We start from the raw sequence: 25,363 nt of genomic DNA on the forward strand, positions 1-25,363 counted from the left end.
CCTCTTCAGTATACAGAAAAACAAATTAAGGGAAACATTTTTTATAAAGTACATTTCCAACTATTTAAGATGATTCATAGCATAGCTCCTTTTTGAAAAGCAAAAATAGCAAGCTAAGCCTAGCAGTTTCCAGTACATAAATCATCATGATAGCAATAACAAGGGGGTGTTACGATGTAGACCATCTTATGCAGAAAGGCATGGTATAGCTCAGCATAGTATGCAGAGAGTTTGAATGAATTAATAGCACCATTTTTATATTACTTCAAATGATGCATTATATTAAAAATGTTACTGTCCAGGCCATTTCCTTTCATATAATCTTACTTTTCTTATGCTGCTACTATATAATCTTAATTATATGAAATTTTGAAGGCATAATTATTTGATTAAATGAGGTTTACAAGAGAAAATTTTTCTTAAAAATCTTTTCTAAGAATATAATTGCTTATTATATATACTTAAAAATATAGTATGATGGGCACAATAACAAGTTCTTTGGTAACCATGGGTTTTCTGCCCTAAAGGCAACAATAAGAAATCTTGTTCTCATTAAACAAGAGAATTTTTTTGGTGGGGAAAAAAGAGCCCCTGCTAATTGTACTCAAATCCTACAAAGTCCATGTAATTTGTTTAATTTTTTCCTAATATAACTCAGAAAAATGGAAAGAGCTCACTGAAGATTTTGATTAGATCTATTTTCATATTGAAATTCTGCTATACAGGCAGTTAGAGATTTTTATAGTTTTATCAGTTTCGCTTATTTTAATTTCATACTTGTCATCATCATGTCCTTACAAATCTTTGTCATAAACCTATATGTTCTCTAGTGGTGCTTTAGACAGGTAGAATAATTCATGTCCTGTAATAAAAGTATATACTAAATAGAACATACTGCCTTTAGAATCCTTCCATCACTTCAGCAAGAATAGAACATTCTTCACTTAGAATTCTTCCACCACTTCAGCAAGAATAGGCATTTTGTGCTGGGGTTGTGGATCAGTGGTACAGCACTTGCCTAGCATGTGTGAGGCACTGGGTTCCATCCTCAGTACATAAAAATAAGTAAAAAATAAAGGTATTGTGCCCATCTACAACTAAAAAAATATATATTTTTTTTAATTTATTTTTTTACGTTTACATAGGGTAATGATGTTTCTTTTTTTTCCCTTCCCCCCCACCCCTCCCACCCTTTTCCCTTTATACAGTCCTTCTTTCCTTCATTCTTACCACTCTCCTTAGCCTAACTCTAAACCTAACCCTAAACCTAATGCTAACCCCTCCCACCCCCATTATATGTCCTCATCCGCTTATCAGCGAGATCATTCGTCCTTTAGTTTTTGAGATTGGCTTATCTCACTTAGCATGATATTCTCCAATTTCGACCATTTGCCTACAAATGCCATAATTTTATCATTCTTCATTGCGGAGTAATATTCCATTGTATAAATATGCCACAGTTTCTTTATCCATTCATCAACTGAAGGGCATCTAGGTTGGTTCCACAATCTGGCTATGGTGAATTGAGCAGCAATGAACATTGTTGTGGCTGTATCTCTGTAGTATGCTGATTTTAAGTCCTTTGGGTATAGACCAAGGAGTGGGATAGCTGGGTCAAATGGTGTTTCCATTCCAAGCTTTCTGAGGAATCTCCACACTGCTTTCCAGAGTGGCTGCACTAATTTGCAACCCCACCAGCAATGTATGAGTGTTCCTTTTTCACCACATCCTCGCCAACACCTATTGTTGCTTGTATTCTTGATAATCGCCATTCTAATTGGGGTGAGATGAAATCTTAGGGTAGTTTTGATTTGCATTTCCCTTATTACTAGGGATGTTGAACATTTTTTCATATATCTGTTGATTACTTGTACATCTTCTTCTGTGAAGTGCCTGTTCATTTCCTTAGCCCATTTGTTGATTGGATTATTTATATTCTTCGTGTAGAGTTTTTTGAGTTCTTTATAGATTCTGGAAATTAGCGCTCTATCTGAGGTATGGTTGGCAAAGATATTCTCCCACTCTGTAGGCTCTCTCTTCACATTTCTGATAGTTTCCTTTGCTGAGAGAAAGCTTTTTAGTTTGAATCTATCCCAGTTGTTGATTCTTGCTTTTATTTCTTGTGCTATGGGAGTCCTGTTAAGGAAGTCTGATCCTAAGCCAACAAGTTGAAGATTTGGACCTACTTTTTCTTCTATAAGATGCAGGGTCTCTGGTCTGATTCCAAGGTCCTTGATCCATTTTGAGTTGAGTTTTGTGTAGGGTGAGAGATAGGGGTTTAATTTCATTCTATTGCATATGGTTTTCCAGTTTTCCCAGCACCATTTGTTGAAGAGGCTATCTTTTCTCCATTGCATATTTTTGGAACCTTTGTCTAGTATGAGAAAATTGTATTTATTTGGGTTTGTGTCCATGTCCTCTATTCTGTACCATTGATCTACCTGTCTATTTTAGTACCAATACCATGCCGTTTTTGTTACTATTGTTTTGTAGTAGAGTTGAAGATCTGGTATTGCAATACCCCCTGCTTCGTTCTTGCTACTGAGGATTGCTTTAGCTATTCTAGGTTTTTTATTCTTCCAGATGAATTTCATAATTGCTTGCTCTATTTCTGCAAGGTACATCATTGGGATTTTAATTGGAATTGCATTGAATCTGTATAGCACTTTAGGTAGTATAGCCATTTTGACGATATTAATTCTGCCTATCCAGGAACATGGGAGATCTTTCCATCTTCTAAGGTTTTCTTGAATTTCTTTCTTTAGTGTTCTGTAGTTCTCATTGTAGAGGTCTTTCACCTCTTTTGTGAGATTGATTCCCAAGTATTTTATTTTTTTCGATGCTATTGTGAATGGCCCATGGCTAATATCATTCTAAATGGTGAAAAACTGAAAGCGTTCCCCCTAAAAACTGGAACAAGGCAGGGATGCCCTCTTTCACCACTTCTATTCAACATCGTCCTTGAGACTCTAGCCAGAGCAATCAGACAAACCAAAGAAATTAAAGGGATACGAATAGGAAAAGAAGAACTCAAACTATCCCTGTTCGCTGATGACATGATTATATATTTAGAGGAACCTGGAAATTCCACCAGAAAACTTTTAGAACTCATAAGTGAATTCAGTAAAGTAGCAGGTTACAAGATCAATGCTCATAAATCCAATGCATTTTTATACATAAGTGATGAATCTTCAGAAAGAGAAATTAGGAAAAAAATATTTTTTTAACAAAAGAATAGGCATACACTTGTCTTCTTCTCCTTGGCTAATGGCACACATGTAAGAGAAAGGATCTCAAAACTATGAAATCATATGTGTCTATGCTATTTTACTCCTGTTAGTGGAAAGTATAATCTAAATCTTTATTGTCTCTTTATTCAGAAAACTTCTACCACTTATATGTATTTCCAATCCATTCTCAAAAGTGCTTTTATAATGATTATTCCAAAACAAAATCTGTTCATGTAATTCCCCCACTTAAAATCATACTGTGACCTTTCTATTCACTTGTCCTTCGCAAGCCAGGCAAAACTTAATGAATCCATTTTATGAGAGGCAGTGTAGTCTTATAAATGTTTTCAAGCTGTGGTTTATGATCTAATATTAGTGGGTCATGAAACCAATTTAGTGGATCATGTGACTAGCAATTTTAATAAAATGAGATGTAATACACTATGATAGAGTAGTTTAGAAAATAACACAGCACACAATCACTGAATTTATGGCTTATCCAGAGCCTTGAAGATCAATGCTAGACCACAGGGAGCCACATACAGACCACATGAAGAATGCTTTATGTTACCTAGAGATCATGGATTTTATTGGAGGCAACATTTGAATGTCATGTTAGTAGTCTCCCGTAGAAAAATGATGAATGTTCCATGTACGTGAGAAAAAGTGAAATTAATCTATATTTGCTGACATTTTAGTTTTCTCTTGCTGCATAGAAAACTACCTAAATCTTGTGACTTAAGTGGCAATTTATTATTTTTTGTAATTTTCCAAGTTGAACAGTTAGTTTGTTCTACCTGTTGTCAACTGGAATCACCAATTTCACTCTGGTGGCTTCTAACATATTTGCACACACAGTATTGACTGTAGCCTGGGGCTTCACATGTTCTCTGCCACTCATTCTGTCTCATTTTTTAATGATTCTTTATGCGAACTTTCTCTCTGGAAGAACAGGCTGAGTACTCTTATATCCTCTTAAAAGCTATAGACCATAGAATTCCTCCTGCCATATTCTATTAGTTAAAGCAAAATCAAGTCCAGTCTGGATGTAAAGGTATGGGAAGCATACTTTATCTCTTAATTAGAGAATTGGCAAAAAAAAATTATGACTATCTTTAGGTCACAAAGGTTGCTAACAGGACTGTCTCTGTTATATAAAATATTAGGATCCACAAACCCATTTAATTTTCACCTGGGTATTTGGATTATAAACCCCAAACCTCTTGTATTTAAGTGAGGTGGTAATTGCTTATGACCATTGAAATAGTAAAGATGTTTCCCAACTTCAAATTAAAGTTGTTAAGAAAATATGTATGCCTGCATATTATATTCTTTCTTTGATTCTGCATTGATTAGAAGGATTCAGTGAAGGACAAGGAGATTCTGAATGATGTCCAGAGAGTGGACAGACGGTTCTAGGTCCCAAATTGACTTCTTGAAGCACAATTATGTGAAAAAAAGTTAATTTTACTAAAGAATTCAGTTCTGTTGCAATATCCAGTAGAGCATCACCATACTATGATTTATACATAACAAAACGTATTCCTTTTGTGAAACTTTTGAAAAATGTGAGTGTAGTAGTCTTAGAGTATAATACAAATGTATCTCACCTCATCTGTAGGCATGAACAGAACATTACCTATTCCAAGAGATTTCTATAAGAATCAAATTTAACAAATATGTATCAATTGAAGTCCTAGGAAGAAAATCTAAGCAAGGTAAAATAAAAGAGGAATTTAAGATAGGGCACTGATTACAAAGGCATTTGAGTGTCAAAGGAACAAACAGGATGGGAGGAACCCAGGTGTCAAACAAGAGAAGACACTATTATCTTCAAGGCTTAAAGTTAAGAGGTGTGTGTGTTCCCTCAGGAGCTGGAATTGGAACACAGAGAGAGAAGGTTCTAGACAAGAACTGGGCACACATCATTCTGGCCCTGCTAGATCAGAGAGAGATGCAGAGCCGGACACTGTGCTTCACTTCCTGACCATCTTTACCCCAGTGGAGCCTCCCTTACCTGAACCTAACTAGAAATAAATCAGAAAGGGAACTTGAAAATTGTAATTTGGGGAAATTATCTTCTTAGAGTGCAGAAAAGGGTGAGGAAGTGCACAGAGTTAATCTAAGAACAAACAATGGTAAACATTAAATTTAAGGGGCTAAGAATATAAGTAAACACAAACCAAACATTGGCTATTATATTTCTTCTGCTCCACCATATATTTCAATCACTAGCTCTAATTGTGGTTATTGTCCTTTAAAATTCACTCATTTGTAAAGAACTCATACAAAATCCTTCACAGAACCCTGAAACACCCTGTCCTCCTCGTTATCCTGCAAATTCACCTGTTAGTACAAAAGACTGACCTTTATTCACTAGTATATCTCCAGGTGCTAGAACACCACTTGGAAGAGATTATTTTTCAAGGGATATTTTGTTATTAAGAGTGACCTATTCTCTGAAACATTTCTGACACTGACTGATCATATTCCAACCATTGGTTCTTCCCTCCAGGTAAACTAACCGTTCTTGTCCCATACTTTTCTGTTTCCCACTGATCCTATATTTGCCTAAATTAAAAGAAAACATAGAAAGGTGGCAAGTTATTTAGCTGTCTCGTCACATACTGGATATTCTGGTATGACCCATACTATGTTTGGATATGTGTCCACCAAAAACTCATACCTGAGATAATTCAAGAACTTTTAGAGATGACATGATTCAGTTAGAGAGGTGTAACCACTGTTTAATCCACTCATGTGGATCCACTGATATGAATTAACTGGGTGGCAACTGTGACTGGAAGAAGTAGGGCACTAGAGGCATAACTTTGTTTATATTTTGTCCCTGATAAATGGAGCTTACTTTCTGCTTCTTGATACTGAGTTGCTTTTCTCTGCCACACCCGTCTGCCATGATTTCTACCTCATCTCAGTCCCTGAGCAATGGAGTTCGTCAACCATGAACTGAAAACTCTGAAACTGTGAGCAAAAATAAACATTTCCTTCTCTATGTTGTTTTTGTCAGGTCTTTTGGTCACAGCAACGGAAAGGTGACTAAAACAGAAATTGGTACGGAGAAGTAGTGTCATTGTTGTGGCTAACCTGACCATGTAGTTAAGAAGCTTTTGAAGTTTTTTGGAGCCTGTGGGAGGAATTTTGAAAAGTTTACAGATGTAGGCTGGAAAAGCTTTAGAATGCTGTAAGTGGAGGTTAATGGGCAATTCTGGTCAGGGCACAAAAGACCTGAATGCTGATAAGACTGCAGACAGTGAAGTCTAGACTGGTGAGATTTTAGAGAGGAAGGACTATATTGGAAATTGGACCAGTGGCCATTTGTGTTACATTCTGGACATTTGTGTTACATTTATCTATACTTTGTCCATATCCTGAGACTTTCTGTGAGGCTGAATTTAGATGTGGTTGACTAATTAATCTGGTGGAAGAAATTTCACGGCAGCACAGCATTCAGTGGGGGTCATGGATATTCTAGTGGTGTTTAGTCATATTTACCAAGATAATGAGAAGCAGAAAGCAGAGCAAAAAGTTTTAAATACTTGGACTTTGACCAGAAAATTGTGAGCAAAACTGGGACTAAGGAAATGTAGTGGTTAAAGACATTAGAGCCGCTAAAGAAATGTTAAATGCTTTACCCAGAAACAGTAGGAAAGATTGAGTACATCTCAGGAATTGGCATGGCCAACCCATCTCTGATTCAAGAGTATAAAGGTAAAAATTCCTTTGAAAAGAGATCAGAGGGGTAGGATGCTTGTAGAGGGAGACCTAGGAATCTGCTTCACCGTGCTCAGCCACATAGACACTCAGAGGCTACTGCAGCCATGGTTTCTGGAGGCTTGGCTACTGCTTGAGATGGTAGCAGGCTCTGTGTCAAACATGTGGAGCTGCCTCTACAAGAATGCAGGACGCTGGAGTTAGAGGTTCATGGAGACTTCCACTGAGATTACAAAGGAAGACCTGATAGTTCAGGCAATGTGTGGCAGGGTTAGTCCCTGTGGGCTGCTCCTGAAAGGGCAATCATGAAGAGATTAGACAGAAGCCAAATCTATAGTGGAGATCCCTGAGATTAAAGGATGCTAATAACATGAGTGTCTGCTCTGGAAAACCACAGAAATAAAAAAATAAATAAATAAATAAAAGAGGTCATGTGGGTTGGAAACAGCAAGATCAGAGGGGAAGAGCTGCATATGCCTTTTGGAGAGAATATCACAATTTTATGTGCCCAGATGTTGGATGTAGTGTTATAGGACTTGTTTGTCCCGCTGGATTTTGGTCTTGCTTTCATCCCTTCTTTCTATGTCCTACTTTCTACCTTTCAGAATGGAAATGCTTACTGTATGCCATTATATATTGGATGTATGTGACTTGTTTTTGATCTTTATAGGGGAAAAGAGATAAGAGTTTGCTTTGAGTCTCAGAAGAGAGATTTTGGACTTGGACATTTTTTAATGCTGGAACCGTTAAGATATGGAGATGCTTAGAAGTAGATTAAATATATTTGGAATTAGAAGATGAGAATAAACTTTTGGGGGCCAAAGGAGAATGCTATGGTTTGGTTACGTGTCCCCCAAAGCTCATATATGAGACAATGCAATACATTTGAGAGGTGAAATGATAAGATTATGAGAGGTGTGATATAGTCAGCGGATTAATTCACTGATATGGATAAATGGGTGGTAACTATAGGCAGGTAGGGTATGGCTGGAAGAATTAGGTCATTCATGGTGTGTCTTTGGGTTACATACAGTGTTCCTGGTGAGTGAAGCTCTCTCTCTCTGCTTCCTGGTGCCACATACTGAGTTACTTCATCCACCATACCCATCTGCTATGATGTTCTGCCTCATCTTGGGCCCAGAGGTATAGAGTTGGCCAACTATGTACTGAACCTGAAAACATGATCCAAAATAAACTTTTCATCTATGTTGTTCTTGTCAGATCTTTTGGTCACAGCAATGAAAAGAGGACTAAAATAACATCATTATCTACTTTCCACCTAATTTTTCAGTTTTATGTACTTCCTCTATTCCAGTACACTGTTCAAGCACATTCAGTTCAGCATGCTCCTTAATGCACACACTATCCTCTATCATGGAATATCCTTCCAGAATTGCTTTACATGCTAACTAGTGGCAACTACTCTTTACTCAAGGTTCAATTTAACCTCTTTTCAGTTTTCTCAGAAGAAATTGTCACACTTCTCAATTTGCAATTAATTTGCTATTGGTCACTTACCTTTTGTTCCTTACTTGCATATTACAGCATCTGGCAGTGAATAATCTATCCATTAAAGAAAATGAATCAATAAATAACAATCCAAAACCAGACCCAGATGAGTTCCCTGGTGAATTCTACTCAGCATTTAAATAAGAAATTATACTAGCTTCTACTATCAGCTTCAAAATACAGCTGCAGAGGGAATGCCTCCTAACTGATTCTATGGGGTTAGCATCACCCCAGTACCAGAATCAGACAAGGACATCACAAGAAATGAAACCACAAATATCTTTTATGAATATTGATGAATATACTCTCAAAAATATAAACAACAATGTATAAAAATGACTGTATACCAATAATCTGAGGGAATTCATCGCCATATGTGAGTTTGGTTTAGTATATGAAAATTATTTAATGCAATCTACCACTGAGGAGGCAAAAGAAGAAAACTAACAAACTCATGGCAGCAGTCACTGAAAAAAATGATTTTACAAAACCGAGCACCTATTAATGAGAAAAACTTCCTATAATCTCAGAGTAGAGGGTACTTTCTTAGTTGATAAAGAATGTCTACAAAAAAACCCTACAGTTAACATACACTTAAAGAAAATAGAATAGGACCTTTTTCACTAAGATCAGAGGCAAGACAAGTATGTTGCCTTTACCAATCCTTAACAAAGTCATAATGGAAGTACCAGTTAATGTAATAAAACAAAGAGAGAAAGAGAGAGAGAGAGATAGGAGAAAAATCCATTGAGAATACTATTATGGAAGAAAGAAACAAAATTGTCTCTGCTCATAGATCAAATTATTGCCTGTGTGCAAAAACCAAAAAAAAAAAAAAAAAAAAAGAGATTTTAATGAATCTCCTGGAACAAGTAGGCTAATGGAAGGTTGAAGGATATGAGGTTAATCTACAAATAAATTATTTCCCTGTAAAATGGTATAAATGAGGAGTCTCTGAAATTGAAAATGCAATACCATTTATTTTAGAATCCTCAAAATGAAATATATATCAATAAATCTAGTAAAATATGTATAAGTTTACATGGAGAAAGTAGCAAAACTAATGAAATAAATAAAAGAAAAATAAATAAAGAAAGAACTATTCATAGTGGTGAATTTGAAGACTCAAAATCATCAGTACATCCTTTCTTTCTACTGTGGTAGTTTCAATGCAACCACAATCAAAATCCCACAACGTTGCTCTATAGAGATTGAAAATATGACCCTGAAGTTTACATGACAGGCAAAAGACCCAGAATAGCCACACTATATTGATAGAGAAAAAACAGTTTGGAGGACTCACAGCACTAAGGACACAAACTGCTTGTGTGGATATGAAGCAACCAGAACTCTCATCTGTTGTGGATGAGAATGCAAAATGGTGCAGCCACTCTGGAAAGAAGTTTGGCAATTAAATTTATAAAACATTACATAGTTTTACCACATTTTCTTGCAGTCACAACCCTTGGTATTTATCCAAGGGGTTGAAAACTCATAGTAACACAAAAATTTGTAAATGAAAGTCTACACAAGATTTATTCATAATTGCCAAAACCTGGAAACAACCAAGATATTTTTCATTAGGTGAATATACAAGTAAACTCTGTTACTTTTGCTTAATACTAAGAATAAATGAGTTATGAAGTCATGAAAAGATATGGAGGAAACATTTTTATTTTATTAAATGGAGGAAGAGAATTTGAAAAAGATTTATACTGTATAATTCTAATTATATGCCATTCCAGAAAAGGCAAAAGTATAGAGAAAGTACAATAATCAGTGGTTGACAGGGGTTAAAGGATAGGAACTCATGAGCAGATTAAATGCAGAAGATATTTGGGAACAAAAATACTGTGTATGATATAATGGTGAATATATGTTGTTATACATTTGTTCAGACACACAGAATGTCAAAGGTCAAGGGTGAACACTAACATAAACCAGCCTTTGGATAATAATGATGTGTCAGTTGTAACAAATAAATTGTAAAAAATATACCACTGCACAGGCTGTCTATTTAATAAAATGGGAGGCTATTCATATGTGTGGAAAGGGAATATGTGGAATATATCTATTTTCCTATCAATTTTCCTACGAACCCTAAATTGCTCTTTAAAAAATCTTGGGGAAAAAAAATCACCTGAAAATTTTAAAGAACTTGTAGCATTGACCATATCTGTGCTAATTATATTAAAATATCTGGATAGAACCCTCCAGTATAAATAGCAAAAACTTGAAACCTAGGCATCCTACTTTTTAGTGCTTTCCAAGTAACACCTATGACAAGTTCAAAGAGCACATTACTGGACAGTGAATTTTTTTAAGAGATGGAAAAATTTCAATCTTATATCTTGTATGGTTTTCAATGCTTTCTAAGAAATAGTAGTCCCTAAACAATAATATGCAAATACAATGTAGAATATATACATCTACTCAATTATGGAATATGATGCCCTCTTTTAAAATTGAATTTAATATTATTAACTTGAATGTTAATATTATGAACTTGAATGAAACTTTTCACTTCTCTGTACAAAATAGAATATAAAAGTAGGTAAAATGTGGAAACATTAAAAATACAATAATAAATCTGGTTACCAAGTGATTACATATACTGATTGAACTTAGAAAAATCTGTACTCACTCTACTAAGAATATAAATTAAGATGAGCTGTTACAGTTTTATTAAAGTCTGTAAATAAAATATACTCATATATTTAGAAGTTCACTCAGATGATTCACAAATCATTTGGTCTCCATAATTCACTGGTTTAATATGATATATAATGACATAATATTCACATATTTTGGATTTGTTAAGCACTATTACAAATTTGGTTAAATTCATTAAAATTGAAAATAAAGTAATACTCATAGAAATTTATTGGTATTTTTTCATAGTCAACTATTTTAACAGACACATTGTAGAAAAAGTATCTTAAGTCAGGTATATATGTTTTCTACTTGTTTCATCTGAAATGTTATCTGGGATTCTTCAAAAATCTCAATGTAAGAATTTGTCTATAAAATAAAATAGGACTATTGAATAAATCATGTTTTCAAAATTAATACTTAAAGTTGAAGAAAGAGAAATAATGAAGAGCAACTTTTGAATTCATGCCTGAAGCCCATAGTATTCCCTTTACCCAACAGACATAAAATAGGATAAGAAATTCTAGAGTGTTAAATATTATCTGCCCTGAGTCAGAGTATCCTTTTGGTATTACAGAAACTCTCTTCTACCATTACTTCTTAATGAAGCAAACAAAAGGAAATATCAAAGGGAAATACAATAAAAATACAAATGACAGATTTCTCTTAAATAATACTAATAGATTGCTCTTCAAAAAAAAACTGAGGATAAATTTTAACTAAACACTACCATTTGAAGAGAAGATTTCTTTTTCATATGCAGAAAAAGAAAAAAAAAACTTGTGCTGAATGACGAGTATTATTATAATGATAATTGAAAATGGAACAGAGTCCTATCCTAAGGAGGCTACCTATAGGTATAAGAAATTGTGTTAAATTTGAAGATACATTAAGTGTTTTTATATTAAACCTGGAGAGAGAGAATGAAAAAAAAAAATCTTTTAAAAGTATCTAGCTAAGCAAAATATGCAAACACATCAGATAATTAAATAATTAAGGTAATTTATTTGTCTTTTTAAAGACACATGCAAATAATTTTCCTAGAAAGGAATATAATTAAGAAGATTTTTCTTTTAGAAATAATAGCACACTTGAAATTCATATTATGGCAGGGTTAGGAAATAGAATCATTTTGGCACAAAAAATCATTGAACCAATCATTTGCAACTCAGTAGAGTAAAAGAATGATTATTCCTAATAAGCTAAGAATCTATTTACAAAGCTTTTTGGGTTATAAATGGAAATAGCCTACCAAGCATTCAAATGACTGGGTTTTTATCTGTTTCAAATTGTTTTTCAAGTTCTTAAGTAAGGACTGTGTTTCCCTGTGTTATTTCCTTCATCAGAAAATAAGTTTTAGTTAAGGGACTATATGGCTACCACAGGCTCTTACCCAGTTTCTAGATCATTCACTCTATTTGGTTTCTCTGCCATGAAACTTAATTCTTCCTTTTTCAATGAGAAATGTCAGTGTTTGTGTACTCCTTTCTGGGTAACATGTGGTGGGTTAATGTCTAATTGTCCTCTGCTCTTAAGTGTCTTACATGGGAAGTGGTGGTACAATGCACTCTAGGACATTTACAAGGCTTTTTGGAAGCAAAAGGAGATCTTAGAATGCCATTTTATCTATTAAAATCAGTTCAGTTCTCAGAAGCTTTATATTTGTATCAGCTTCAGTATTTACAAAGAAGGCCATGATGTACTAATATGCTGCTTTATGTTACCCTACAATAAATATATACAAGGGACTGCTTGTGGATGATTTCTGTGGTAAGCCCAAGCCTATCAGTTTTAACGTCATGGTTCTGTACAAAGGGAAGTAAAAATATCTTCAAGTTGTCTCACAAGTAAAATACTATCCACCTAAAGATATTTGGATCTGGCCCTTGTGTTACACCCTTTCTGAGCTCAGAACACTCATATCCATTGGAAATGCCCTTCTAGAAGATTGAAATAATCATCCCATAAGTCCTTTCTGCTGCCAACTCATCTGTAGTATTTAACCAATATAAGATAAGTTGCAAATCCAAATTGGATTGATTCTCTGTTACTCTCCAGAAGCACTTCTAGCAGTTTTATATTTTTCAGTGGTAGGTAGGGAAGTTAAAGTCCAGTAGCAATAAAAAATTGTGTAGAAAGGCAGGATTTTTGTGTGTGTTCACTCTAAGTTACAACAGAAGATATGTATATATGTGTATGTTTCATATCTGCATAGAGCAATGGGTCATCATTTACTTATTGAACAACATTTACATTTCAAAACGTTATCAAGTCATCAGAGGTACAAAAAATAGACTCAGTTACTGAGTACAGTTAGTTTATATTCCATTAAGTATTCTAATAAATACAAGAAATAAATTGGAGAATGTATTTGTACATCTATCTATTAATTAGATTACAGAATAGAATATGTAAAATATTCAAGGACTATAATGATGAAATTGACATGCACTCAAAAGAGATTATGTCATAGAAGAATTTAGTAATTTTTAAAAACGGACAAAAAATGTTAAATCCAAATAAAACATAAGGATAATCAGAGCCAACATTAAAATCCCAAAAAGAGTAAAATGATAATTTATATGAATATGACTTTTTAATTAAAATATTACATTTTTTATTATGTTTTAATTCTATTTTGCAAGTTCTCAGTCGAATCTATATTGCATAAAAATGAATCACCTATGTGTGTTTATAAACACACATAAGTGTAATATTTCCTTATTAGTCAGAATATTTGAATAATTAAAGTGGCTCATTCTCTTGTGCTAATAATGATTACAATTCATCAACTACATTCAGTTTCAGGTTTATATAAGCTCATGTAATTCTCATTTGACACGTGAGGAAGCTAAGGTCACCAAGGTTAAATGGATTTTTTAGGGTCATGCAAGTAGTAAGAGTTGGTTAAAAACCATATTCTATGCAGGTGAATTATCTGCTCTTGTATGACAAGATTGCCAAATGGAAAACTCACACACCTTTGATATAAAGATAAGTAAACTTAGTGCTCATTTTTTTCTTCTTAGCAAATTCTTCCAATTTAAATAAACTTTGATTCAGTTATTCTAAATCTTTCCAAGAATAATCTGATTTCAATATTACTTACGTTTCCAAATACTTCTAACACTAAGTTTTTATACTAAACACTTGAATGCTGCATATATATATATATACATATATATATATCAGCTCTATTAATGTCAAGACACTCTGCCAAAATAGCATATTCCATTACCACTGTCCTTTCACTCTCTTTTTTTCCTTTCTCTTAAAGTAGCTGTCCCTGCTCTGGTGACCCTGAACCTTTTATATCACCATTCAAAACCAGTGCCAAGTATGACCTAAGAATAGCAGGATAACTCCAAATAGATTTAGCCATAAGCAAGTGGGAATGAAAAGATAAATTTACTTTTAAATATAAATAATTTTGTTATAAATTTTCTTCATTGGTTTGTTCTATAACCTGAATAGATAATCTTGTGAAAAAAATATGGCTTCATTATTGAAAATTTTCCAAATAATTAAGGTTTAGCCATTTACTTTGTCTTTCTAGAGATCAATATCAACTATCCTTTATATTTTAACATGTAAACTTCACACTTTTAAAAGTAAGTTTTGCAGAAATACATGTAACAATTTATTTTTAGAAGGTAACTTTTCTAGAACTAATGTATTTTGGCACAAACTATCAAAACCAGAAATAGTACACCTAGCTGCCAAAGTCATTCTGCAAATCCATCAGGAGGACACTGCAGTAACATTAATCTACCCTCAAGAACAGAGTTAACATTTATAGATATCTAGACAAGGGAACAGAAACATCAAGGTTTCTCATTGACCTTACCTCATTGACAATCTCTATGCTGGGAAAGCTACAGTGGCTATTTTAGCTTCCGTGAAAGTAAATGTTCGTAAATTGATTTAATTTGTAGCATAAGCAAAGGTACATGAATGGTAAAATGTTATTCTTGTATTTTATGCATTTTTAAAATACTACGGCTTGAAATATAAATGAGATGTTGTACTTTGTTTTCTCTGTATATATAAATATATATTCCAAATATGTCTCAAACAATATAACTAAGTGTACAAGACAGCACGATACTGACTCTACCTCCCTCTGTAAAAGCTGTCTATAATTTTTCTTCAAAAGATTAAATTGTCTCTCCTTTAAATTGTCAAATTACTTTGAAATTAAAACAGACCATCCTGTAGGTAAAATGGAAAAGAATGCATTGTGAAAATAACAAATATTGAAGTATAGATGTGGATATTGAAGGGTGATTATTTCCAAAGGAAGTGTACAAAAAGCATTGTACATGTTACATCATAGTAATGGTACGTGAGAAATGCAAATGAAAATGTCAGGAAGCGCTTGAAGAAATCTATCATTCATTGAAGAGGAATCTTTAGTCAGGTGTGGTGGTTTGCACTGTAACCCCAATTACTCAGTAGACTGAGTGAGAAGGTTATTTGAACTTAAGAGCTGAAGACCAGCATGGGCAATAAAGTAAGATCCTTTCTTTAAAAAAATAAATAAATAAATAAGAAAAGAAATTGTGCTTAAAGGTATCCTGGAGAATTGCTCACTACTGAAAAAACATTTAGCATAATAATTTGTTAAATGCACTATTGAGGAGAAATCAAATTAATTTTCAAATGAAGAACTGAACACTTTTTCATTACTAAAATTTGTGAAGGTATTTATTTTCTTTAGTAAATATTTCTGCCTACAATATTTTTCAATAAGATAGAAATAACTTTTTTCAAGTAAAAGTTACATAAATGTTTATTTGTAACTATTTTCCTCATCAAGATTTTTAATTGTTAGGCATTATTGAAATTTAAAATTGAGTTGATCTCAGTCTAAATAAAAATATCTGACTTTATTTGTAATCATTTTACAAAATTCTCAATATTGTGGGGGGTAATGACTTAATGGAGAAAGTTGAGTGTATGCTTATGTCTGTCTGCTAAATCTACTCTAATTAGATGAGAAAAGGGATTCTTTATTATGAATGCATACTTTTCTCAATATTGTTTTGCTTTTTGTAAAATTAGAAGCCATGAGCCCTCCTTAGCTGGAACATTTCAAGGTATGCAATAATTTTATTGAGCAAATACAAAGAGGTAAGTGGAAACTGTAGATACATAAATTATCTCAATTTTTTGTAAAGAAGTCTACATAATTTTATTTCAGAAATGTCTAAGTTAGGTCATATGACAGGCAATTAACTTGTTCAGGATCACAGGGCAAGTTCAGTTTGGAGAGAGATTTTGAATCCAAGTCATGTGTTTTAGGGCTTGCAACTTCATTTTTAAATGATCTATTTGTGATTCTCAATGTTCTGTCAACTCTCTTCTGATGACAAATTCCTTTTGATGTTTCTAATCGTGACTTGCTATTGACTTGAGTGTCTGTTTTTCACATCAGTGTTTGGCGTTGAAAACAAAGGTAAAGATTTTGATAATGAACACAGATGAAATGATGAACAATCCACTTTTTTAATGCACAGACCCGTGCAAGAACATCTTTGCTTCTTTATTTTAAACTTACTGACTAAAATGGTTTCTCCCTTGATACAATTATGGGGCCATTCTCAGGAAAATTAATATGTAAATACTTTGTTAAACTATTTCTTTCCGTAATCAGTTATCCCTGACTTACCTAATATGCTTTGGTTCCCAAATCTTAATTTATTTTTTTAATGCACCTTGTGCTCTTACAGTTGGTATGCCAGCAAGCAGTTGTTCATAGCCTGAGGGTTCATGGAAAAGTTGCAGTGTTTGCAATTTATTTTTCCAGGAGCATGGAGAAAAGACTAAGACAGGAATTCCTATAATATCAACATAAAATTATACCATTTTATCTACTCAGTATTCTGTGGCCACATAATCTTATGTTTTAATTAATTTTATATAATGGTTAGCTATACTTGATAGAGGGATATTTTTTCCCCAAATAGTCTTGGAGTGAGTGATGGGGGAGGGATAGGAGAAGGGAGATTCATATGTAGTTTTGGCATGAAAATAGCTAGCAAATGACTCACATATAAGACTATGAACTACAAAGTGTCTTTATGAGTCCGTTAACATAAAATTCAGAGTTAATCCCTCTGCTAATAGTGAGAATTAATATTTTGTACCTTTTTAATTTAACATGGACTAAATCCCCAAATGGAGAAAAACAAGAGTGACTAATAAAACCAAAACAAGAAGTAAACAAGTCTATCTGCATATTATATATTTGTAGCCCTCATAAATTGAGAATTATTTTAATAGTTTAAAATGTCAAAGAATAATATTTCTGATATGAAAATTATGACATTAAAATTTCAGTGTTCATAAATTAGAATTTCAATTTTGTCAATATAAAAACATAGAAAATGTTCTCTCTTCTTATTTATGAATCTACATAAACTTCTTCATTATTTCACTTGGTTAGTAAGACCTAATACATTCACTAATTAGATCATTACAGAAAAACACAACTTCTGGCTTAACCTAATGAAGAACTCCCCTACAACTGGGGGTAATTCCTATAACCACATTGTCACAAGTCAATCAAAGTGATGAATGGAATCAATTTAGAACAATCAATCATGATGCTAGATGACTAGAACAAATGTACCAAGTCTGTCATTTAAATAACTTATTATTTCAGATCTGTGCATAAAAGAACTTGATTCATTTAAATAATGTAAATAAGAAATCTTTTGTGGAAGATTGGATATAATATCACCATGATTGTCTTTGCCAATATATGTTCTTCTAATGTTAGTTATCAAGATTCACTACTGATAATGGGCAAATGAGTGTGAGAATGTGTATACATTGTATACGTGTATGTGTGTGTGTGTGTGTGTGTGTGTGCGGTACTGTATTGTTTTGTGTTTTTATTCTTTCATGAACAGGTTTGGGAGGCTGGAAATACAAATAGTAGAAATTAATGGGTTACCCTATTCTAAAACAGCTTGACTATAATCAAAAACAATCTCTGAACTGCACATTTTGAAACTAGAGAGCAAATCTAAAACAATGAGAAGTGTTTCTCAATTGATTTCATAAATTTAAGCAAAATAGGGACTGCAACATTTTAGATTACAAATTAGAGAAAACACTCAGGAATTTAAAACATGGAAGTCCATGAATAGAGAAAAAATAGGATCTATGAATAAACATTTTTAACTTAAACTTGACTTTCTAACTTGAAGCAAAACATCTACTGTTTAATTTTGGGAGACTGACTTAGACCTCAGAGACTATGCTTTAATATCCAGAGGATACTTGATTTTTCCAGGTATAATAAGGTGTACCTTGATGACTTTGCTTAAAACATATTAAACCAAGTTTCACTACTTACACATATATACTTTTAAAATAATTATATTATAAAATTACGATTAAGGACATTTGTTTTTAAGGAACTTAAACTAAATTATAAGCAAAAAAAATCTATTTTGGGGGTCATATTTTCAGTAACCATTTTGAAGAAAAATGATCTTGCAGCACATCCTTGTATTCTTTTGTTTTTATTTATTTATTTATTTATTTATTTATTTACTTATTTTTGGATGAATTGGGTGTTAGAAGTTTGCTGCTTGTTATTTTAACTTCATTTATTGTTTTGTCTTGCTCATTCTATAAATTTTCCATAGTTTATACTGATCACCAATGTATACTACATAATATTTAAAATTAATTTTAGTCATTATAATTAAGTCATAAAAATTTTCTCCTTATAATAAAAATGAAACATTAAGATTAAAGGAAGGTGTGACCAGCGGTCTGGACCTTTATTTCCAATAGGTACTCTTTTCTGATAAGCACCCAATCTCTGAGTCAATGCAACTAAATCCTCAACTAACAGAATGAGGAAGTAATCAGGCTGCAAAAGAAGTATGGGGAAAATATTGTACTTACTATAACCAAATATATGATTACCAAAACAGTACATAATGATGAACTCAGACAATATAATTTAATATTTAAACCTGATGTCAATACTCTGCCAAATTCATCAGTGCTTTCCCATCTCATTCAGAGTAAAATTCCTTCCTAGAAGTACAAAACTTCATTCTGATAACCCTCCATCTTATTTCCTTTACTCCTTCATTGACCACTGTCTAGTCAATGCTTTTTCAATAAATCAGAAAAACTGACCCTTCAGCATTGTCCCTGCCTGCTGCCTGAGAGGCTGTTCCTCTGACATACCCCTGGCCATCTTTATTCCTTTGGTCCTTTATATGTAAATTTCCATCTCTTCAGATTCTACCTGGCCTTTTTATCTGAGGTTTAGGCCATCTCCCTAGTATTTCTTCTCTTCATTTGATGCAGTATTTTTGTTACCTATGCATTTTTCTCCGTGCATTTTGCTTATTTATCTACTTTATGGCTGAACAATTTGACTAGAATACAAGCTGCTTGAATCCAGACATTTTGCTCTAAGATGTTTACTGATAAATCTGGTACTAGAAAAGTATGTGTCATATGGGAGTTGTGCAGTAAATGTTTGCAAATGAGTAAATGTGTAGATTCAATATTTCAGAGTTATTTTTTCATGTGAAACCACAATAGGTCATGAAGTCAGTGAATTAGTTTAGAATTTTCTTATAAAAATCATATCAAGATAAATTATATTAGTTTGATTCTAAAAAGCTAGACTGCAATATTCCAAAGATATCACAAGGACTCTGACCTTCTCCATGTAACCTTTTATTCTCTCCTCTGTTTATCTTGCCTTGACTTCATTCGGCTCTCCTGGGTGGTTTCATGGATTTTAAAGTGCACTCCTCATGCCGACAAAAGTTGGGGGATGGCTCTGGGTTTTGGCTTGTTGGTGTGTCTATTCTAAAATACACTGATAATGTGTATGGTTTACTTTTGTTACTAGTTGGGTCTTGATCTCAACTCTCACACACACTAGGGCTAGTGAATTGAGGATAGATAGTTAATGTAGAATAAGAAATCTGGTTGAATTGAGGAATGAAGGCCATCTGAGTCTGGGAAGATGGGGACAACCCCTGGGAGATTGGAATGCCAGTGTCTCCACGCCTTTTTGATCACAAAGGTTACCTGCCTGAATCCTCCTTGGAACTCTTCCCCCAGCAGTCTGCTTCTCACCTTTTTGCCATGTCATGGCATCTCCTGGGTCTAGTCACGTAGGCAAGAAGGAGAGAGATAAGTGGGGAGAGAACAGAACAAAGGAGACCCTAATCTATAAAAGATGTAGGGTGCGCTCACTTCTTGGGATTCTAGAACATATGCCATGGCCCCCTTCTCCCTCCTGTTTTACTACTTTTAAATAAAATCTGCTTAATATATGCTTGTCTTGGTGTGCTTCTCTGATGTTATACTTCAACATCTGAGGAAGCAGAACTCGTCACTGATAAACAGCAGTATCACAAGACACACAAAGTCTTTGTAATTCCTTTGCGTGGATCAAAGCTTTCTCTGTCCCCAGCAACAAGTCCATGAAGAAGGATTTTTTCCATTTCTGTTGAATTGCAACATCTGAATTTCTTATAACATGTCCTCAGAAACTTCTTGTCCAAGAAGGAGGTTACTGAGAAGATAAAAACAAAATAAACTTTCATCTGTTCTTCCCAAAGTTCTCCAAAAGTATTAAGAGAAAAAAAAGTATTATAATTGAATAAACATTAAACCAGAATGTGATGTTCATCACAAGCAATATGCTGAGATTGAAAAGATAAACAAATATACATACAGAAAGCTCATCCTTATATCTTGTCAGACATACACAATAAAATAAATAAATAAAATTTTCAAGTACCATTTGTCGCACATGATTCATTCTTGATTCACCTAGCATTCAGGGTAGCCATCTGCATTTGCAAATTGTCTTCAGTCATAGGAAAAACAAATCTATCCTATCTTCATGCCAGGAGGAAAGTTTGCACCCTGGTTTAAGGTAGTTCCAGAAGTTAGGCTCCTGAACTTCCTTGATGACTACATTTTACAAGAGGGTTCCTAGGTACTTGAAAAAGACGTTTCTGGGTCATAAAGAGAACAAGAGCCTTTTTTAGCTTTCAGAGAAGATTTACATAATTTCAAAGAAAACCACTTAACAATGACTTGATTCAGATAAATGATGTAAGAAAAGGGAGGGTCCCTTCACTTATTTTCAAAGAGGAGAGCTAAGTCTCTACTTTTAAATTTGTATTTGCCCTTACAAGATGACTTGAAAAAAGAAAAAGTTTGTCAATCTTAATGAAAGGTGTGTTGTTTTGCCTGGCCAATTGTAGAAAGTGGAATATATACATATTCATTATTTATGATATATATTTATATGATGTGGCAGACTAAGGTGTGGAAAGCAGACAGAAAAATATGTTGAAGACAACATCTAAAATTGAAGACTTCGGTGAAAAATAATCTACCTAAAAATGAAGAAGAATTATGGAAAATTGAATATAGAAATTCCCTAACAGGAAAGTTTTCCATATTTTCCTTCATAGGTCTAGCCTTAGAAATTGCACTTTTAAGAATCTTCTTCAGGGATTTACTAGATTCTCATGTTGAATTCTTCACTCAAAAATGTTAAATGACATTATCAAACTTGCCTCTTTTTTTATTCTCACTTCCTAATTCCTCATCTTTTACCTTTTATTTTTGTAAAATAAAAGGCTTTTGGTTAAAATGACATGATGAGCTAATATATCAAGAATCTACAAAGATTTATGGCAGGAAATCTACCTGGGGGAATCTAAAATCCTGGAGAGACTTAGTATAAAATGGACAATGACGTGACCACATATAAATTTAGAATTCTCACCCACACCCTGTGTAGCAGCCAGCTCAAGAAGTCAAATTATTCCCCAAAGTGAAGACTTGCCCACTGTCCTTGTAATGTATAAAGCTGCTCCCCCGCCCACCAGGTCATTTGTTTTATCTTTGGACCATAAGTTTGTATAAATTTTTTTAAGAAAGAAAATTATTATTTGTTTTTAATTTTTATGCTGTTCTTTTGAAACATAAGTGATAGTTGTTCATGTATGCTTTTAAAAAATTAGTACATTTGAAATTGTTTCCCTTTACTATTGTCTGGAAAGAGCTTTTGGTATCCTGGGATTAGGAATTCTGGACAGCAATTGTGTGAAATAACAGGACAGAGACTGTCCACTGGTGGGTTTTCCTAGAACAGAGTACGATTTCCAAATCCCTGAAAAGAAATGTCTTCTTCCATGTCTTGGTATGCAAACAGACCTTTTGGATCTTGCTGTTATTTATGTGTTGAGCTAATTGGTTTTGTTTGTTTTTCAACTTGGAGAAAATGTTTCTCACATTTTCCCAGTCTTTGCTTATAGCCTGTGTTCAGGTTAGGGATGGGAGCAGGATGGGAGAGCAAAATGATTCCTTTGCCTGGGTTTCCAGTTTTCCTTGAGTTCTCACTGTCTGGACCTGCTTCTCATCTCAGTCCTCTGGTCATTACTGATGCAAGTAAAGACCTGCCAGTGTTCCTTGCCCTGGGTCCAATAGATGTGCAATGCAATTCTAGAAATCACCACTTCAGCATTCTCCATATTCTTCTGTTTTCACAAAATTTCATGAATTTTGTAATAAATTGTTGGTCAACATTATTCCTTCTCCCCATCCAATACCTTCTTTACATTATTAAGAATTTAATTCGAATTTCATTTTAGGGAAATATTCAGTAAACAATAAGTCAAATTCATATGCTTAAAATATGTGTAACTTTATCATGAATCAACAATACTTTACCTCATTTAAATGCTGAATAACTTAAAGTGAATTCTTCTGCCTCCTTTTCTGATTTTCATCAGTATGTTTTGTCTAAGAAAGTATCAAAGCAAAATTTCTCTGACAAAATAAAAAAGGGAAAGGGAGATGTTATTTGAGCTTTTGAAATAAGTAAGAGAGAACAGCACAGATTCTGAACTCAACCTTCCTGAAATAAGATGTGGGAGAGTTTAAAGAATTTGGGCACATTATAGACCATCTGTATTTGCTAATTGGTTTTACTCAAAAGATAATCTTTCCCCTGCCTTCAGGACAGGAGATAGGAGGTTTTTTATTGTTATAATAATTATTATTTGTATTACCTGTGGATTGAGAATCCTACACAAGCAGGGTTCCTACTTTCCCACAAAAAAGGGAAGAAAAAATGTGAAATATTTTTCTTGGTGTTTATATTTCAAAAAGATTGCTCCTGGGTCCTGGAATAATCCTGCCCTGGGTTGTAAAACTGGCAAGAGTTTTTTTTTTGTTTTTTTGTTTTTTTTTCCTTAAATAAAACAGATTTACACCTCAAAGGGGTTAAGGAAAGATTTACAATTACAAGAACTGTAAAGTAAATGCTCTAAGAAAATGGTGGTGAAGAGCTAAGAATCAGGAAGAAGCCTGTCTGAGGTTTAGTGAAGCTGAGGGAAAGATTAAGGTTGTTTTGGTGAAGTGCAATAGATTTCCAGCTAGATTTCATTAACTTCCCTCCTAGACTAGGTCAGTATTTAATGATTAAGGAAACCATTTGGAAGAAAGTGCTAAAGACCAAGACACCTTTCCTAATTCATTGTATTTGTTACACCCTAGATGGTCATTTCGCTTCCACCTCTCAAGGAATAAAGTTCACAAAACCAAGCAGTATTCCTTTAAACTGTGGCTAGTCTGCACCTCTGACTGGCATTTTTTTTTTTCTTGTTTTGGCAAATGTCCTTGAAATAAACAAGATCATGCAGAGAATTTTATGGGTTACCATGATTTGTTGCCATGAAAAGATTTAGTAAATGATAGTGAGATATATGTTCAATATCAATCAGAATGTCAATCAATGCAGATTACTAAACAAATCACATTTGGAGATAATTATCACAATAAATTTCAAATATTTAGTGGAATGCTAAGATGGATGTATTAGTGCAATATCAATTAAGGCAAGATATACTTGGCACAAGAGATTAATTTCTGCAAAAGTAAAACAGGATATACCCTTGACTTATTGACTTAAAGACATCACATTGGGAATAGAAGTTTCACTTTTTTTTTAATGGTAAACTTCTAATATCGAGGACTATGCTGGGAATTTCCTGTTTTTTTGTTTGTTTGTTTGTTGGTTTGTTTTTAATTTAAATTTATTTTTCACCTGATTGCCTTTTCACTGCCTAGGTTAATAAAATAATCAATGTAATTAATTTTTCCTGAGTTTGGTAGCTATAACTCAAAGCTCTTCTGCCTTAAGCTGATGTGAGTAAATAAGCAATTATTTTACATAAGAAAGCTTGTGACATACAATGACTGACATATGTTCACCCTTGAGTGTGGTATTGACTTTGATTATTTTAAGTGTTTTTGTAGTGAAATTATTTAACTAGTATGAATATAGACATCACTAAATTCACATGATCACACATGGAAGCAAATAAAACTTTAAAAAATTGTCAGATACTGGTAGATCTGTGAAGTAACTGAAATGTGTGAAGTAACCCACATCTTATCCCAAACATGTTTAGCATGTTCACCCAACCACCCGCCGCCCCCCACCAACACACACACTTCAGTGGAAGTCTGAACAACAGAGTAGAGGAAAAGATTTTCCAGAATCCATTTTCCTCACCTTTTGCCTTTACGAAGACCATATAATCTTTATCACATATATAATGTTATACAGAATGTGAGTATATGTGTATTTTATTCGGTTAGTATACTTACAAAAATACACACACAAAAGTACAAAAACTGGTGGAAGTAAAAAGAACCAATTTATGATCACAACCACATGCTAAATCAACCATTGACTAGAGATTACCTATTTTCATAACAGTTTTACTGGTTAGAAGAATCATATTTGTTAATATAAAGAAAAGCATTTTCTAAGATAAAAAGCACTCTAAATAAGGTATTTTATAAAAACTAAATTTATTGAACATAAACTCCTGGAATTATAATCTTTATACTAATCTCATATTTACAACTGTTATGTTTATCAAATTTATTATACAAAGCAAGCCACCTGCTACAACTGATCAACTCTTTTCACAATAGAATACAGATCATTTTACAAGTTACTTACAAATCAATTTACAGTTTCCTGAAATCTAAACTTCACAGAGAGTTTAATGACTTGATCCATCAATATTAGGTCTTGTTGTGGACTTCTAACTGCTAACTGCACAAAATCATTGCTACTCCTATGTGTAATACTCCTATCAAATTAAATTGAGAAAATGCTGTTCTAAAGTACACATTCATGTAACTTTAAG

This window comes from Sciurus carolinensis, chromosome 5 (assembly GCF_902686445.1).
Source record: "Sciurus carolinensis chromosome 5, mSciCar1.2, whole genome shotgun sequence".
In the NCBI taxonomy this organism is placed as follows: Eukaryota; Metazoa; Chordata; class Mammalia; order Rodentia; family Sciuridae; genus Sciurus; species Sciurus carolinensis.